The sequence below is a fragment of the Heliconius melpomene genome, chromosome 4 (genome assembly GCF_056956725.1).
Source record: "Heliconius melpomene rosina isolate 202511_hmr_F chromosome 4, ASM5695672v1, whole genome shotgun sequence".
NCBI lineage: Eukaryota > Metazoa > Arthropoda > Insecta > Lepidoptera > Nymphalidae > Heliconius > Heliconius melpomene.
This window is the reverse complement of record NC_140392.1, coordinates 4,080,905-4,094,920: the sequence shown is the minus strand read 5'-3', so window position 1 is coordinate 4,094,920 and position 14,016 is coordinate 4,080,905. Positions and strand designations below refer to the sequence as shown.

The 14,016-nt window shown below is 33.5% G+C and overlaps 1 protein-coding gene and 1 long non-coding RNA gene across 5 annotated transcripts in view; one reads left to right on the top strand and one right to left on the bottom strand.

The window, feature by feature from the left end:
* Window positions 1–14,016, bottom strand: part of Fur1 (Furin-like protease 1) — a 157,911-nt gene that overhangs the window by 126,261 nt on the left and 17,634 nt on the right. The gene's annotated exons all lie outside the window — the stretch shown is intronic.
* On the top strand, window positions 5,681–6,683 carry LOC146539491 (uncharacterized). Its single transcript, XR_014877966.1, has 2 exons — window positions 5,681–6,067; window positions 6,449–6,683. It is a non-coding gene; the product is annotated as an uncharacterized LOC146539491 (long non-coding RNA).

Sequence of the window (14,016 nt, the reverse complement as noted above, 5' to 3'; positions counted from 1 at the left end):
TTGCGGCAGCGCGTGAATTTAATGAAAACAAAGCTTTTAAGATCGTCACGAGCTGAACACTGAGGAAAAATCAGTCAACGGTATTATACTTATATAGAAATGTATAAAAATTTTAAACGCGCCCCTTAGAAACATTCTGGGAACGTATGGTTTTGTGGTCAGAGAACTTGGACGATTTCCAAGAAGCGCAAGTTCAAATCCCGCTACGTTCAAATTTTTATACGTTTCCTAAGTGTTTAAGACTTTAAAAATGTTAAAAACAACGAGATTAAATTTTAACGATACTCTGCTATAAATCTTTCAACGTTCTATCACATTAAAGAGTAATAAAGATAATATTTTCTAGTTCCAACAAAATGAGCAAATGAAGCTATGAAAGGTGAATATGAAAACAATATCTCTATTATTTCATATATATTCTTGTTCTATCGATGTATATTATAATCATACGATAACAATGATATTATTGACCCATTTATACCTGACCTATAGAGGTGGAATATAGATTCCATTAGAAATCCATAAGCGAAAAAAAAAGTTACTTCATATAGCAAATTCTAGAGCAATTCTCATATTAAGGCTATCCATCTCGTCTACGGAAATGATTTGGAAAAAGATTCAAACATTATCGCCGAAGACCTATCCCTATCGAAAAAACATTGACCCAGAAATAATGGAGCTTCCCAAACTCATCTCCATATTCCACCCAACGATTGTGATGACGATGTTATTGAGACCGGACACGCCCATAAGACAACCATGTTTAATGGAATCACGATTTGGAGGAGAAATTATTCAAAGAGAAGATATTTGCCCTTTAAAATTAAGCTTAGGATTTGTCAGCAATAAAATTATAGTATCTTAAAATGAAAGAAGCTTTAACAGAAAAATATTTAACCGAACGTTGTCGTTATAAAATCGTTCTCCATTAAGAGTAATTGTGGATTTTTTTGGGGAATAGCTACTATGTGTCAAGGAATCAGGAGTTTAATTTTGCATACGTCGTCGAAAGTAAGAAAAATGGTGTCGTTTCGGCAATTTTGTTCGCAATAAAGCTTCTTATTTGGCTTCTTTTTTTATTTCTTCACTTTGCCGATGCGATACGTCTTGAATCGACGATAGCACATTTAAGAACGAATTGGCACATATCCAACATCAGTTTGCAGACTTTACGTGTTACAAGAATGATTTTTATATGGGAGTGTGCAATTATAATAAAATAAAAATACTGTAAATAAATTACTATTATTGACTATATATTTATACTTCTTGAGTTTTGTGTAAAAAAAATCCTTGAGAAGCTAAATTTCATATTTTTGTATACTTTGATTATTTAGTTCCATTCCTACTCGAGGAAATTAAATATTAGTATTTTCTTGTTCTGGTAACGAGACAAAGCACAGTATTGAATTCCGCAACTTCAACACGCAAAGCCTCCAGAATTTGATGGAAAGTGGGATCGGAAGTGTGTTAATGGGAACAGAATGTTTTAACACTAAATCTCAGAAGTTTCTATATACTCTTCCTATATACGGAATAAAAAAAAATTGGCTATTCCTAAGTAATCAGCTAAATCTTACAATATTTAGTACACAATTAAAATATATTTTAAATTTATGCACTCTTATCTTAAATAATTGATGTTTTATGCATTTCAGGTCTTATTTCACAATGACACAACAACATGTTATTAAGAGGTCGGTGACATAAACGATACTAAAACATAATAACTCGAATAATACGTGAATCACGTGGCATTGAATAAGTTAATCTTGTACGTCTTTGCGGTTAGCCTTATATTACTGGTACGATTTTAATGACATTAGAACAACATTCGTACGGATATTTGAGTCTCATAAGTGTAATGGTGTTTTTTTAAGAGTCTCTATATATAGAAGCTAAAGATGAAATTTTTTTTTTTTATCTTTATACATACATATTTTTTTTAAGAGATTAGACATAGATTACACATTTCATATTATTCATTTATTGAGAAATTTTACATATTAGACGAAAGAAGCTATAGTATTTTATCAAAGAATATATTTTCAAATGGTTCCATATAAAGATAACAATCATGTACAGTCGACCTAACCTGCTGTGTGCGGGATACAGCGTGAAGCTGATTTAAATTTTTGTTTTACTACAGTCGAAATTACCTCAAATATGCCAAGACAATCAAAACTTATAGTATTATTACTTATACTATTTGGGAGTAAAGAGACGTCGCAGGTGGCAGTTATTACGTTACACTGCGTACACAGCACGAATAAAAGCCCCCAACCACACGTTTTATATTGCCACTGTAACAGCCCCGAATATTGCGTTAGAAGTGCCCTCACCATAGTTTACGGGCATTCGTATGTTTCATATTCTTATATTAGTAATGTGAGTACATGTGTTACCTTTATATATGAAAGATAAGATATTATTTAAATGTTTCTTTTCTTTTATATTGTTTTATTTAAATTTATTAAGCAGCTTCACGCTGTAACCCGCACACAGCAGGAAAGGCATAAGGAATCTAGTGTTAATCTAGTAATATTTCATTTAAATATTTGATCGAAGCTACAACTAGTTATGTTCACAGTCGGTCACAAACTTTGTGCCCCTGCTCCACTACTGGCCTCAATATGAAAGACAAAATACAATTTAATAATATTTCTTTCTATTATTAATTTCTATTATATTATCTAAATTTATGTCAATGCAGGGAAATAGTAAATAGAGGAACGGTTTCATTTTATAATAGCTTTAAGCTAAACCACTTAATAAGCTGTTCTGTACCGATAGGCCCAAACGTCCCTAAAGTATTCGTTTCGTTTATTAGACTGGAATAAATTGCCATGGGCCACTGGAATATTAAAATATAATTTGGGAAAATAAATTTAATATTATAATCTAATATATTGTTCGTTATTGAGCGTCCGGCGTTGAGTTCCGCCACTCAACATGCAATGCCTCAATAAATTGGGCGAAAAATGGGGAACAGAGTGTCTTAGTATCTTAACTCTAGGTTCCCTCTGCCTACCCTCTTTTATGCGGTATACAAGGGTATACTGATGGTAGTGTATTCGATTTCCAATCAAGTTAATTATTTTTCTATATCATTGAGAGCAATCCTCTCAGAGCTTCAATGCTATCGATCACCGTTAATCAAACAAACATTGGACGTCTATAGAAGGCGCTCTAATTGAATTGCTTCTCTAAAATCTATGTATAATTGTATATATAGATAGGCTATATTATAATTATCATTGTTTGAGTTCTTGGAGTTATTTGTTTTGTAATTGACCGGGGTGATTAGATACACTATCAATAATTACATAAATTTAAATATTGATAGTGTATCTAATCACCCCGGTCAATTTTAATTTTAAAACACGATTATTTAGTACGGTAAACGAATAATAGTTCATAATAATGTTTGTAGGTAATTTTAAGTGTTTAAAGAGGTTTAATTTCTAAATACATTGTTTTATAAAATGTAATTTAAAATAAAAATGGAAATTAAAATTTTTCATTCAATATAAATCGAACGAACAACGCCTTATAAAAGAACATCAAAGGTCAAATATTTTCTATTATGTGAAAAGATAAAAAAAAATTGCGAATCTAATCAAATCTTAGCCGAGTGGAGATCGGAATAGCCGTGGCCTTGCCGCTTGGCAAGTTTCCATATAGGCACTCACAATGTCGCGGAAGTGGAATGCAATGCGCGGTGCGCCGTTATACCGACGGCGGACCTCTGCAAGGCAGTTACTGCATCTCAGTCAAATATCTCTTTTAATACTAGCGACCCGCCCGCGGCTTCGCCCGCTTGAACTACATAAATAATAATTTACTAATCCGCAATAATTACGTTTTCTAATAATAGTATAGTTCTAAAAGCAATATCTATGTTGAAAAGTAAAGATTTCGCTAATGCAATAAAACAGTTATTTATAGCAGTTTTATCAAATAACTGTTATTTGTTTAAAATGGCATAGCTTTTATATTTATAAGATGAAGTAAAACAAAGGCCTAATGTTGAGGGAAGCTTCCCAAAATACAATGGTGAAAACTACAATTATATAGGTTACGACAAATACACAAAAAAATTATCAATCATTTCTGCTAATAAAATTTTTTATATATATCTTTGTTTTACATGCACCAATCTTATTTATTACAAGTATAGATGTTCATATTTTTTATTATATCTGCCAGTACTAGGTGTATAAGTAAAACCTTCAAATACATTTTTCCTACAATAAACTAAGAACAGTAATAAAATACAATAATACCTTAGTCGAGTCCCAAAAAAAAAGTCTTTTCTGAGTGATAGATAGATAGATATAATAAATAGTGTCGTAAAAGCCTAATTTGATGGACCCGTCAAGTGTTCTTATCAGCGCTGGCGATAAGAAACACCCGGGGCAGTGATGACCGACCTTCAAAATATAACCTTTTCTCGTTTCGTTAAAAGGAGGTAAACGACTTTACCATAAAAAAGAATACCTAAGCACTTTACGTAAAATGTAGGTCGTTACCTTTTTGCAATTTATGTAGAGTATGAATATTCCTTTGAAACTTGTTGTAGGGTATTATATACTTTGAAATATAATAAAAATGTTTATTTTTTAGTATTAAAGTTTTTTTATAATTTTATAAAAATAAAAAAAGTATTATAAATTTATTTTGACAATAATTTAAAAACGTCAGCACTACAATGATTTCTTTCATATATCACAAACCAGATGAGATGCTCGTACAAAGTCCTCTCCGGTGCTAATGTTTCAAAGGCTTCGGTTACCTTTCCACGCTCAGCTAGGCTGCCTTTGACGGTCTTGACAGAAGTTCGTTAGTACCGCTCTACCGTTACGATCTTACATCTGTTCAAAGGGAAGTGAACCTTGATGTAAGGAGGACGTTCGGGGTTGTGGTTGTTTTTCTATAATGGTGTTATTAATAATTTTGTGTTATCTTTTGTTCTGGCTTTCTACTGGCCTCACCAGTCCTGTTTTAGTTGAGGCCAGCGTCTCTCACTCGAGGCAATGACATATTTAATGTTTTCATTTCTTCGCACTGTTGTCGAGGCAAAGCGCGGCGTTGAGTTCCGCTAAAATTTCAAGAATTTGGCAGTTTTATATTGCTGCGTTTTTTTTATTTTCATTAAAATTCCTCACAAAATGTTGCATTAATCGTTCTATAAACTTTATAAGCCTCAAAAATTCGGCTCGAGCATCTTAACACTACTCTGCGGGATAAAGTGTGAGAAAAAAAAAACAGCTCACAAAACATTCAATTGGAAATTGAACTTTAAAACAAGAATTTCCTTGTTGGAATCCAATTTCCCTACATTTCCACTTTTAATTCAGCGCATTCCCGCAGCGACGCTATCCTCAACGTCAGCCAACTTAAGGGGGTGGTAGGGTTTTGAGGGTTCAAAAAAAGTGATTTTTTTTTATTGCATATTATGAAAGTATGGTAACTCAAGAATGTTGTCTGTTAATAGGAAGTCTATCGGAGCAAAACTCACAAAGATATAGCTTTGGAAGTATGTGTGTCTCGAATGACTACCTGAGCTGTAACCGCTCAATCTCTTTTGTTATTGTCCCTAAGCATGTACAGAAACGTCTTAGACAGGGTCGTTGTAACGGTACCTGGTGTTGCTTCATTTTCGAAGCAGGCACGGAGTGTAACAGTCGTGATGTATTTTCTTACTCTATTTCGTTGTGATATTTTTGTTGTTCGCAAAATGCCGAGAAAAGTTTCCAGAGAGTGTAGAAAGGAGACTGGTAAAAAGTTGTATCAAGCTAAAAAAATAGTTCCTCCGCATAAACGAAGAAACGATGAAACGCTGTAAAGCTTATGAAACCTTCCTAGAAGAGATGCGAATCAGTACTGGTCCAAGTTGTCATGGATGGGCGCTTCTAACCGACGATATTCGAATGAACAGAGCAGATGAGCGAGCAGCTGAAACCGCTAAAAATGATAGAATTCGCCGCAGACTTGATCAAAAAGATGCTTTGGACATTCTTGACGAAAGTTCTATACTCTATGGTCCCGGCATTGATGATTCTATGTGAGTAAAATAAAAAATAAATAGCTTACTAAGTTTTATCAGGGTCTTTTCGCTACGAAAAACTTTAAACGCGTTTTTCTCAAATCGATGTTTTTTGAGTCGGTGCCCTCTGTATCTCAAAATCTATTCAACCGATCGTTCTCAAATTTTTTACAGTATTTCCTTACATAATTTATGAGGTAACCCTGTTGAGATTTTTTCGTTTTTGATTTTATTTTTTTTATTATTAACAACAATAGTCATGAATTTAGGCCAAAAATCGGTATTTTCACTTTCAAGTCTTGTAAAAAGTTCAAAAATTTTAATAAAATGGAAAAACTCGACAGAGATACCTAGAGGGACATAAAAATTAAAAGAAAAACTTTGGTTATTTCATTTCAGATGATCCAGTGCTGAGGTATGACGTGCACCGCAAAATGTATTTTTTCTGAGGCGCCTGCGAAAAATTGCTGCCATTCGTTCAATTTTCAATATTTTTCAACCAATATTTCACAGAATATAGTTCAATTACTACTCTTTAATGTGCAATAATCAGAAATAAATTTACTTTCACCGTACGCCCAAAAAAAAATCTGTAAAAACCTGTTTTTTTCTGCCTTCAAAACCCTACCCCCCCCTTAAACTTGTTTAGAGCCAAGTGTCGGGGCCAATAATTAACCAGTCATCGTCATCTGCCCTTTTTAACCGACTTCAAAAAAAGAAGGATTATTTCTAGCTCGGTTACACCGCGAATTCATTTTTTACGTACATCGTTGGTGTAATATATACAAAGCCATTCTATTCCCATGCAATTAACGATGCTGGTCCTGAAATGCATAAGAATAAAATGGAGATTTAACCACTATGTTCAATATTTTAATTTCATAATTGATATGTTTTTAGACCCAAAATTCTATCTCAATAAAAAAGGCGTAAATTTTTTTTACAGCAGGGTTCAATGAAGCCTAGTGCTAAGACACTCCGCTCGCCATTTTCCGGCGAATTCTGGAGGCATTCATTGTATGTTTAGCGGCGACACTGTTTAGCCGAAACACGAGCGAAGAAATGAAAATATCAAATATTTAATTTCCTGGAGTCATAATCGAACCCACAACCAGTCGCGTTCATTGCGCCACAACTGGCCTCGATGCACATTTAAATATTTTTCTATTTACATCAATTTTATTAAGCGGCTCATACGGGTGGAAGATATCATTTCTAATATAAATGCAAATTAGACGGCCTCGTACGAGTACACCGTTTAATTTACCAACACGGTATATTTAAAAGACAGGTAAATAAGCATTAGGAGAACGCTAGCGAGATTTAGGTCGAATATGTATTTGTATGAAAGATATTATACTCTACTCTTGTTTTCTAGTCGGTTTCTAGAGGTAAGTAGATACATAATATAAGACATACATACATACACAAGTGTTTTGTGTCTATTTTATAAAAGGATTTTTTAAATTTAAACATAGTAACATTTTTTTTAAATGTTATTTAAATATAATGAGACCGACGTGGCACAAGCTTTTGTCTGTCGCGATAGGTTAACGTTCGATTCCCACTGTAAGAATAAAATAATTAATATTTTCATTTCTTCGCTCTAGTGTGGAAGCGAAGCGCGGCTTTGAGTTTGCGTTCCTCAACTGGCAATGCCTCCAGAACTCACATTGTAACTCTAGTCTCCCTCTACCTACCCTGCTACAGGCGGGATACAGCATGTTAGCCTTTTAAATATACAAATAAATCGTGTATATTATTTGCTATTTAAATATCCAAAAATATCTCCTATAGGGAGATATAATATATTTCCATTTAATCCAATAATAACAAAATCTGTTTATATGTTAAACTTTAATGGATTGACTTTAAATAATAAATGTATTACTCACAGCGAATGATAATTTTGAAATTCAAATAAAACACAGTTTAAATAAAATTCAAATAAAATATATGTGGAACAGAATGTCTTAACACATTTTCCCTCTGCTCGGTTCCCTCTGCCTATCCTGCTGTATGCGAGAAAAAGCGTGAAGCTGAATAAATAAATACAAGTTTAATATAACTGACTAATATATCCCATTCCAGGAAGTATAACTAACTTCCTTCTCATTAAAATAATATCTAATTTGTTGGAATACAGACATCAAATGAAACAAAATATTAAAGTTTAATAATAAAACTGACTGAATTCCAACACAATTATAACGTTCCAAGTTAAACTTCTCGCCATTCTAAATGTTAACTTGTAATTGGGGCAAGTTCCTAATAACCTCGGAACTTAGTTATCGCAAGCACGTGTTCAACGACTTAGGGTCAAAAGCTTGCGGAAATGAATTTGTTCCCCTTTGCGTCTAATTAATTTCCACGGTATAATTTCTTACCTATTAAAAAATTATGTTTATATTTATTTTCATTCAAATTCCATCACAATTCATACAAATAGCTTTTATATTCGTTTTGTAAAGATTTTGCGAGATATTTTATTTAAGGTGTCTAAATATATATTTAATATTATTACTGACAAAACTAAACGAAAAGGGTGTCAGAAGTTTAAGAATACAGAATTATTTGCTTATAAAGTTAGTTTTAATATGTTTCAAAAAAGTTTTATTACAAAGAAGCCTCGACAATTTATCGTACAAAAAATTTTATCTTAATATTCTCCTTTAAAATTACAAATGTTATTGCAATTTACTTGCCTATAACTCAGCATTCAATGCTTATCTGTTAAAAAACGCTTCCGAATGGGAATTGCATCCACAACCACCGATAAACATTCTTCCACTACACCACGACAGACTAAAACCAAAAGAAATATCATAAAATATAAAAGGAACAATATTTCTCAAAACGTATAAACTGAACATACGTATGTTCCCTTCATCAGAATGACATTCAATTGACAGAACGATAGACTTTACCATTCATTCATCACAAATAATCTTTTTATTATTGTGAGTTAAGTGCGAGACGAAAGCGAAATTCGTTCTATCCGGTTGTTGAAGTGTCGTTTTACTATTCGTGTCGGGAATAATTTTGGCTTTACTGAGTTCAGACCCGAACAAATAGTGTTGGAAACTGCAAAATGCACCCCGAGCACCCCTATCTGAGAGCGAGGCCGTTTGTTGGGGAGCCCTGTCAGCCGTCCCGCAATCTCCTCGAATGAAAGCTTGGATTTTAAAATTTATACCTCATTTTTGTAAAGTGCTTTGATTATGTTGATGTTTCTTCTTGTTTCAGTTTCAATAGCGTTGATCGAAAATGTTTACACAATGTCTTTTATTTTACAACTGTATTTATTCATTGTTAGTTTTTGTATGAAATGCCCCAAGTTCTGTTGAAATGTTTTTTTTATTTAGTTTAATATTTGCTGTTGTCCAGGACTTACGGATTTTATTAAATTATCAATTGACATTATTCAGCAGTCCAGTTTGAAGTTATGTTCCTAAACACACGACGTAATATTTCTAACATATGTGCAAAGCATAGAAAAGGAGTATATAAGTAGAGTGTTTCATCACTAGGTACCACAGCAGGTAGAAGCTCTGATTCGACTCTAGCTAAGGTTGAATGACTTTATTGGCTGACTGAACATATCTGCCTACCCATATAAAATGTATTCACGGTTTATCCTTCATAAAGCAGAAGGCAGGGAGTGAGTAGTTTCAGGACACTAATTTCTCCAAATTCCTAAATGCTGAGATCCAATAGCGCGCCTTATGTTACCAGAGCTGAGAAATTAAAATATTCCATTCACTATAATTAACTGGTCCAATCTTAAACTCATAAGTTTGATCCATTATCTTAAATAATTAATAGTAAGAACGAAATCCACAGCACGAGTTCACCGCACACGTAACACGATCGTAAAATGAAATAAAGACAGTTTGAAAAGTTGCATGATATTACTGGAATATAAATTTGGTTTTGTATTCCACATATAAGAACTCAAACAGAAGTTGGGAATGGTTGCAATTTGCGAAGTTTGCCTTATCTAGACCGGTGGGAAGTTATAGGAGACGTGCCTAGAGTTGGAGTTGGATTTGAACGGGCTTCCCGTCTCTTCGATAATGGTCGCTGTGCGGCTATCCGTTTGGATCGCAAGTTCACAAGTTCATGCTGCGGAAGATGCTGAGCCAGATAGTGAATGGAAACTTTGCAATGAATACCGCTTTTCTTGCGGACGATGCACTTTCAAACTTTACCAAGCTGCTGCTTGCTGACCAAGAGAATATTGAGACTTTTATTACATTACATTGTAAGTTTAAATGGCGGTATTTGTCTTTGAATTGAAGATTCATTTTTACATCTTATATTCTCAGTTTCTTTTTCAATTGGCATAGACAGTTATTGAAACTCCATACTTTTGCCATTCCGTATAGATTGGTGCTGATTTTTTTTTTATTGTAGATAGGCAAGAATTTGTCCGCTATATCACCTGGTGGTAAGTGACGATCCGAACGAAGGTGGAGCATACTTGTGGGAGAACAGTTCAGCAGGCAGGGAGTTCCACTCCTTAGCCGTTCGCATTAGGAAAGTGGAGGGGAAGCGCTGCGTACGAAAAGGTATATATACCTATATCGACGACATATGGGTGATTCAAATATTCTTGTCAGATTATTATAGCCAATTTGAACCTACACCCCTCATATAATTTAAGCAACATTTCAAATTATTCTCAATTATAGCACGTCAACGTCAGAAAATTTGTAATTCATATCAGTGATTGTTTAAAATCGTGATTCAAAATGTTGGTGGGTCTGCGGTTAGGCCTTAGTCACCTTTTTTTGTGAAACTCAAAACCGGATTTACGTTTCATCAGCTGCCAAAGAAATAGATCGCTTTAAAATTCTGCACGTCCATTACCACGTTGTACGAATCGATTAAAAGCGGAGAAAAAAAATCGTGCTTCTATTATATTTTCTAAATTACTTTTAACTACTATAATTACTTAATTCATTTATTGAACTTGCAAAGTATTCTTTAGAAGTTTAGTTTATTTTAAAAAGTATTTTAATTTAAATTATTTTAATTGTTCAAAAGTTATGAAAGGCTTATTATAAAAGCATTTTATTACAAAAAATTAAAACTAAAGTAAAATTCAAACGAAATTTCAAGCCACATTCAATCTCAAACAACCACAAAGGGACGATTTTAATAAATTTCTTCTTTAAGGGATAAAATACTTCGGGAGTGTTTTCATGTATAAAAAACATAATTTATAATTCAAAGGCACAGACCAATCAGATTAATTATCATTTTGTTGAATAGATAAAGTTAAAACTGTTAAAGAATTAGTATTTCTAATTAAAAATTTAATAATAGAAAACTGTTAAACACTTTTAAAAAACTTCTTAATTAGATATTCTATGCTATTAGTACAGAATATTCTGCGCTTAATGCCTATTACAAATTCAAGTCAGAAAAAACAAAACGGCAACAAATATTATTTTTCCAATTTCACGACAATTTAGTCAATACACTCCGTTCTCCAATTTTCCTTTCAAAACATGGCGTATTCAATGGCGATACTCAACGTTGCCAGAGCTACAATCAAAGAGAAATTAATTCAGTCCCCGAAGCACGTGTCGAACCCACACCCACATCTACCCAGTAGAACAGCATCACCCTGGTCTTAAGTGAACTCCTAATAGTGCCTTTACCAGTGTTCCTGAATACCTTAAAAACTCGACAAACAAGCTTGATAATTCCCGTAGCGACAGACAAATTGCAAGTGTCGTCTCAAGCGAGACATTAAAACGCTAGCGTAAATCTCCCTCGACCGTAATACCGTTGCTTATTTTGTGTTTTTTAGTGTTCACGTGCTGAGATTACGATGTGCTTGTCTTGAGTGCGGACTTAAGTGTTTTCTTAATTTTTTTTCAGGTTCACACTGTATCCCAGACAGCAGGGTAGGCAGAGTGAACCTAGTGTTAAGACACTCCGTTCTCTATTCTCCGCCAAATTCTGGAAGCATTGTGTGTTGACTGGCGGAATTAAACGCTGCTCTTTTTTGTATGTAAAATAAAATACATTTAGTTTTAATAACTTAATTCTTATTTAATTTGCCCAAATGCCGAATCATGGTTTTAGTATAACATTTGACAACACACCATAAACTAATCTAGAATTCTAGACGTACAAACTATAGGAATAGTACTAACAATAAAAATAGAACTAACCCTTTAGTCCCGAGTCGGATATCTCGAACGTCATCAAAGCTAAACGAGATGTCTCCAACTGAAGTCGTATAAACAAACAACATTGTTGTTCTTAACACTATTAAATGGCCATTCTTTTGACTTGTTCTTTAATGTATGAACCATTATGGTAATAAGATTTCAAATATATTTTATTTAATAGTTATTTCTTACAATAAAGTACTTACTTACAGATACTTTTTATTTAAGACATTGTATTTGAAAAGTAATGACATTTCTAAGTACTATTTAATATTTTACTATATTCGATAAATAAACATAAAGTATGGATAATAATCATAAATTAAATCTAATCGGGTTATGTAATCGGAGAAAGGATTTTATTTTTATTCTCTGAGTAAAAGAGTCAAAGACAAAACGCGGCGTTGATTTGCGTCAAACAACAGATAATGTATTGAAAATTGGGCGGGGAATGAGAACGGAGGGTTTTAACACTAGATTTTCCCCCTTTTATAGGCATCCTGCATATGAAAATAAAGGAATACTCTTAATGTAAAGAAAGGTAATTAGATTTTCTTCGGCTAATGCTGATACTTGTTTCATTATGAAAATACCATAGTTTGGTAAGCAGAAGGAACCTAGTGCTTAAGACATTACATTCCCCACTTTCCGCCGGCTGAGGCATTACGTGTTGAGTAGCGGATCTCAAGGCAGCGCTTTGCCTTGTTACCAAAGCCAAGAAGCCTGAGATGAAGTTCTAATTAAACATTAAATAATAAAAGCTTAAACAAACGAAGGAAATAACAACGTAAAACAACATAATAATAAACGACAGCAAAACAATAAAAACCATAAAGTATTAGAAAGATAAAGTGAGGACCTCTTCAATAACGATAAAGACGAAATCTGAGAGACGGTTGCTACAAAATAATATAAAACAACACAGCGAGCCGCAAAGCAAATAAAAGATGGAGATTCAAATGGACTTATTATGAAGGCGGCGTACGACCTACCGCGGACGCACGAGCTGGGAATACACTATAGTAATTCTTTAACCATCCTGTATTTTTTTAGGGTTCTGCCATTTTACTGAGAAATAATTAATATAACTTAGAAATTATATAATACTCAAACAGAAACCTGTGTTAAAGACATTCTGTTCTTCATTTTCCGCCAAAATTTGAGAGTGCGTGGACACTACTGTTTGTTTTTACTAGAGCGGAGAAGCGATCGATATATAATATCCCAATCGTGCTTGTCCGACGGTTGATCAAACACTGAATGTTTGTATTGAGAGGAAGCCAATATAATTACTATGCGTCATTATATGAAATCAGCACAATAAATAAATATATATAGAAGAAAAATATAATACTAGCGACCCGCCCGCGGCTTCCCCCGCGTGAACTATGTTGTTATTAATTTCTGTCTCCATGAGTACCTACGTCTTATAAGTGACGTCCAAGCAAAATTTGCGACTCCTAGCATGTGTAGTAACGAAGTTTCATACAAACTTTCAACCCCAAAAACAGCTCCTTAGAAGTCGAATATTTTAATTTCCCGTCTTAGCGAGCACCTACGTCCTATAAATAACTCCTATGCAAAATTTGAGATTCCTAGCACATGTAATTTCTGAGATTTCGTGATGAGTAAGTAACCTTTCGATTTTATATATATAGAAGATGGAAGAACATTGGTAACTATGAATAATCTTAATAAAATTAAATCTTCATTAATTTGCTACAAATCAATTATTATAGCTTAACCTCATATAATCGATAATAATCAATTACGACCATA